The 6,339-nt window shown below is 32.2% G+C and overlaps 1 pseudogene; it reads right to left on the reverse strand.

Moving 5' to 3' along the window:
* Window positions 1–3,960: 3,960 nt before the first annotated feature.
* LOC114191180 lies at window positions 3,961–6,107 on the reverse strand (annotated as a pseudogene).
* Between the last annotated feature and the right edge of the window lie 232 nt (window positions 6,108–6,339).

Here is a 6,339-nt window from a genome sequence, read left to right on the forward strand (position 1 = left end):
TGACTAGGTTTGACTTGTTGACTATAGTTGACTTGACTTAAGCCAACATGTTAATCTATGTTTATTTGCTTTGTAGGTTAATTAGGAGTAAGAAAGCAATGCTAGGTGGCGCATGGTGATTGGGGAGCATAAATGATGTGGAGGAGAGAGTAAAGCATAAAGTAAAAGGCATGAAGCAAATGTACCTATGTACCTTTGGTCTTCTTTGTTTTTAGCACACTTTGGCCACTTTTTGGAGACATATGAGACACATTTTTTGTTTCCTTTTGTGCTAGAACGAAATTAGTCTTGCACACACCATAGTTAGGTCCTTTGTCTCTCATTTTTGTAACCTTATTTGACCTAGTTTCTAGAAACTAGGGTTAGGTTTTTTTAGAGACATCCTTAGGTATCTTTTATTTGCTTAGAGGCCCCTAAACTCTTCTATATAAGGGGTGCTCCTAGACATTTAAAAGGGTTGAAGATTTTAAAATAAAAACACTCTTGTGTCTCAACCATTTGTGAGAGTTTCCTCCCTAGGGAGTGAATACTTTTAAGCCTTATCTTCAATAGCAAGTGGCGACACACATCCACTCATCTTCAAGGTTTCCATGGCTTCTAGCCTAGCCTTGTAGTGGCGTGCTTCTCACATTTTTACCATTTCTTTCCTTTCCGTTTTATGTTTTCTTCTTCCTTTAATTGTTCTTGGTTTCTATGGTTTATGTGCTTTCCATTTCCTATTTGTTTTGAATCAATCTATCATCTTCTTCTTTTGAGCTTTGTGAAAGGAACCTTCACATCTAGATAGCTTGCTATCTTAATGTCCAGTGGGGATTTCACTTAGATTTCTTAATCAACTCACACCATATTCAATAATCTAAAAAGAAACAAGTTAATCCTTCATCAAACAGACACGTACTGAACCACATTTATAGGGGCTCCATTTGACTTGTGAATGATATTCTAATTGTTGTTTGAGTATTAAGTTCAATATTATATGTATTTGAAATGAATTAAAAAAATGTTTACAAAATGTCATGTTAAGGAATAAATTTTTTTGCAACTTTGTTGTACACAAACTACATCTTACAAAGGCAGTTATGGTACTATAAAAAGACATGTAATGAACATCATTTGTAGGGGCTCCATTTGACTTGAGAATTATATTTTAATTGTTGTTGGAGTATTAAGTTAAAAATTATATGTATTTGAAATGAATTAAAAATATTTACGAAATGTCATGTTAAGGAATCAATTTTTATACAACTTTGTTGTACATAAATTACATCTCAAAAAGGTAGTTATGGAAGTGGAAACAGACACGTACTGAATCACGTTTATAGGGACTTCATTTGACTTGTGAATGATATTTTAATTGTTGTTTGAGTATTAAGTTCAATATTATATGTATTTGAAATGAATTAAAAAATGTTTATAAAATGTCATGTTAAGAAATAAATTTTTTTGCAACTCTATTGTACATAAACTACATATCAAAAAGGCAATTATGGAAGTGGAAACAGACATGTAGTGAACCATAGGGGTTCCATTTGACTTGGGAACGATATTTTAATTATTGTTGGAGTATTAAGTTCAAGATTATGTGTATTCCAAATGAATTAAAAATTGTTTACGAAATGTCATGTAAAGGAATAATTTTTTTTTGCAACTCTGTTGTACATAAACTACATCTCAAAAAGGTAGTTATGGAAGTGGAAACAAACACGTACTAAACCACATTTATAGGGACTCCATTTGACTTAAGAATGATATTTTAATTATTGTTGGAGTATTAAGTTCAAGATTATATATATTCCAAATGAATAAAAAAATTATTTATGATATGTCTTGTTCATGAATCAATTTTATCATGAATCAATTTTTTTGCAACTCTATTATACATAAACTACATCTAAAAAAGGTAGTTACGGAAGTGGAAACAGACACGTACTGAACCACATTTATAGGGGCTCCATTTTGACTTGGGAACGATATTTTAATTATTGTTGGAGTATTAAGTTCAAGATTATGTGTATTCCAAATGAATTAAAAATTATTTACGAAATGTCTTATTCATGAATCAATTTTTTTGCAACTCTATTGTACATAAACTACATCTTAAAAAGGCAATTATGGTACTGTAAAAAGACACGTATTGAACCACATTTATAGGGGCTCCATTTGACTTGGGAACGATATTTTAATTATTTTTGGAGTATTAAGTTCAAGATTATGTGTATTTCAAACGAATTAAAAATTGCTTACGAAATGTCTTGTTCGTGAATCAATTTTTTTTTGCAACTTTGTTGTAAATAAACTACATCTAAAAAAAATAGTTATGGAAGTGGAAACAAACATATTCTGAACCACATTTTGACAAGCTCCATTTGACTTAGGAATTATACCTGTATTATTGTGGAAACATTTAAAAAAAATAAACTGCGTTGGTTCGGTTTTCCCTTCTTCTTCTTCTTTCCCGCAACGTTCTTCTTCCACAAGGTTACACAAACACAGAGTTTTTTCTTTCCCAAAAGGCTCTTCTTCCACAAAGGTTGATGTTGTTGATATTTGGTGTAGGTAGCAATCGAAGCGGAGAGCGGACTTCTCGAGAGTGGTTTGGGTTGTTGGATGCGGCTGATTCGCCAGAAATATGTGGGTACCGTTCAGTGCATTGCTTGGTCGCAGTCTTGGTGGCGTAGTTCTTGGTTCATTAAAGACCATTCACACAAGGAATCTTTGCCCGATAGGTTATCGTCCAAAACCCCTGTTTGAAGGCGGACATGATTGTGGGATCTTGGTATTGAAATTTATAGAGATGTGGGATGGTATAAGCAAATTTGATGGTAAAGCCCTGCTTGACTACACTACTGTAAGTTTACCTATATAATATGTTTTATTGTTTATAGTGTTTCTTTGAAGATTACATTTGGTAACATTATCATGATGTTCTTTTTAGGAGGAGCTGCAATTAATTAGGCAGAAATTCGTTTGTGATTGGGTTTTACATGAAGATAATGTCCACCATGATGACATTATTCAACACTACGATATGCTCATGAAGAAATAGCTGTTGTAAATGTAGAAGTTTGTGCTTTTGCATACAACATAATTCTATAACTGTATTGTTTTGGAGACTAAGATTATGAATTTGGGCATACCTTTGATGGAATGCAATAACAAGATTTTTGAGAAATGAGATGTAGATAATTGTAGATATGTATAGTTAGAATGAAATAGAAGCAGGAAATGAATGTACTTATTGTATATTTAGTTTTGAAACTTGGATGAAATAAAAACTGATACATTGGAAACTGTTATTTGACTTGCAATGTGTTTTGCAGTGTTTGAACTAAAAGTGTCATTGAAAAAGCCACTTATGTAGGCACAATAATATATATTGTTGAATCATTTGTTGGAGTTAATATGTAGTTTGTACATTGACAGATTTATTGATAATTTGATGGTAATCTAACCATTTGAATGTGAATGCCATTGATGGCAAACAAAATTTGTTGTGAAAAGACAGTTATACAGGGTGAACAATATACTTAATTTTAGGAAGGCAAATGTTAATTTTTGATTGTATTAAATTTTAGTTCATTCATTGACAGAGGTTTACTGATGAATGGCTTATTTGGATGGCTTTTGTATTGTGTCCAAACCAGATTTTATGTAAAAATACACTTGAAAACCAGTTCCAGTACTGCTGGTACCAAAACTTGACTTGAAAAAGACACTTATTCACTTAGAAAAGTACACTTCATTCTAGTACCCGAAATGTTGTTTTTTTTTTGTATCTTCAATTCCACTTAGTTCTTTAAGTTGTTTGCTGATGATTGACGTTGATGGAATTATTTGGATGACTTTTACATTGTGTCCAAACCAATTTTTATGTAAAAGTACACTTGAAAACCAGTTTCAGTACTGCTCGTACCAAAAGTGGACTTGAAAAAGACACTTATTCACTTAGAAAAATATACTTCATTCTAGTACCAGAAATGTTGGTTTTATTTCTATCTTCAATTCCACTGCTGGATTTCTCCCATGAATAGGAAATGAAAATATTCTCCAACATGCTTCACATGGTGATATGTACCTGCAATCTAGATATTGTTTTATCTCATCTGGAGTCTGTTGTGAAAAAGATGCTTCATTGTCATTAGGAACTATAACTGCTGTAATTCTATCATAACCCTTGTTAATGTACTTAAATAAGTACTTGATTGAATTGCTCTTGTTACACCATTCTACATTGATATGAGTTTGGTACTTTAGCAGTATCCTAGGGTTATAAGGGACAACAAAACGATTATCTAATGTAATATCATTTTCACAACTATTGAACCGTTATTTCTTCGACGGTAATATGGAAAACCATCTTCTGAAATGGTAGTAGCACTTTGAAAATTCTTTGGGTAAAATCGTGAACATGATCCATTCTTCATGCAAGGAGATGAGTTGTTAGCTATCCCACAGGGACCATGAATCATATGTTCTGTGACACAATGATACAATTGTGGATCTTTTTGGGCACATGGGATTTCTGCTGAAATTACCTTATCAATATCCACTGGTGTTGGGTATTTGCTAGAAGGATGCAAAAATATCAACAAATGAGCATGTGGTAGACCACGTTTTTGGAATTCGATACTATACATGTCTACAATGAAAGAAGTTTAACAATTAGAATAAGAAATGAATTTAATGAATTGAATTTGTAGACTTATAATGCAATACTTACATGCAATCACTTTACCGAGTACATGCTTCTTCGTCAAATCTATTAGAAGTTCATCAAATTTGATTCTAAAAACTCTTGCAATTATATCTGGTCGGTCTGTTGGTGTTAACTTCATAGAGTTCAATATTCTGGAAATTTCTGACCACTTAGGGTTACAAGTAAATGTGAGGAAAAGATCTGGGAATCCAACATGACTACAAATAGCCATTCCGTCAAAATATAGTTGGTTCATAAATCTTCTCCCACCAACAAAGGTTGATGGTAGCACAAATCGTTTTCCTATTTGTGAACCTTCATTCTGGCTTGAGTTACTTGATTCAGAAAGGTTTATGTACTTATCACCCCTAAGCTTAGATTGATTGTTTCTGATGAAACATAACCTTTTAGACTCAATCATTGTATATCCATCAACAACAAATTGCTGAAATAGTCTCCTATATCTCAAAAGAGTAGCTGCCTCACAATCCTTTGTCTGAATTCTAAACGAAAATCATTCCCTAATGGTTAATTGGTTTCGTTTCTTGCCTTTAAAAAGCAATGAATCACGATGATTGATGTCATGCCTATAACCATCTTCACCATATGGAAACAATAGAGGATATTGATAACCCAAATAACTTGTGTGTAACTCGTTTATCCTTTGTAGCTTTCCTATTCTACTCTCCATTATAATATCTCTAGGAGAAGCAGTATCAACATCCCCTACTATTAATGCAGCAACTTCTGACATTGTTGGGATATTGTATACTCGCCCATCTTTTGTCCTATCCGCTATAAGCCTTAGTTTTAGATAATCAAATGGTTGCTCTCTATAACTATCTCTTGTCATTCTGAATGATTTTGCATGAACATTGTATTTATCTAACATGTTTGTCAGCTTCTTTACAATTTCAATATCAATATGATTGTGGTTCCTGTAATGGGATTGGATGTAAAATAAATAATTCTGCCATATTTAAATGAGTTTAACTTTTTTGTTAGGATTTTGATACAATAATTCTAATAAACAATGTAAAAAAATTGCACAATAATATATAATATATGAATATCAATATCTTACCTTAAAGATTGAATTTTGTTGTGTATTTCATTATCAGTATCATAGATGTAGAGTTGTGCAAACTTTGGAAGTTGGCGAGTTGGTGGTAAGAGACTACCAATCCTATGACATGTTTGTCCTTGGATTCTCAAATTAGGTGGTCCACGTCCATTGTTGAATTTGTTGTCTACTTTTGCTCCAGGAGATGTGAACGCAAACATCATGTCGTATGTTCTAATATGTTGTTGATAATTTTTCCATGGAATCAAATTTAAATAGAAGTTGTTGTAGCTCTTGAGGTGGTTCTTTCAATATTGACAATTGAAATTTTCCATTACCACAACACATGTTAAAGTTGGGATTGATATTGTTCTGATATTTATTGATCCGTTCCTGGTACCACATAAATGCTTTGCAATGTGGACATATATATATATATATATATATATATATATATATATATATATATATATATTGGATCCCCTATATCTTCATATCCTATGGAAATAAACATAGTTGTCAGTTGAATGTATGATATATGATTGTAGTTTAGTAAATGTAGTTAGTGAGTTTAATCTTG

Source organism: Vigna unguiculata, chromosome 7 (assembly GCF_004118075.2).
Source record: "Vigna unguiculata cultivar IT97K-499-35 chromosome 7, ASM411807v1, whole genome shotgun sequence".
In the NCBI taxonomy this organism is placed as follows: Eukaryota; Viridiplantae; Streptophyta; class Magnoliopsida; order Fabales; family Fabaceae; genus Vigna; species Vigna unguiculata.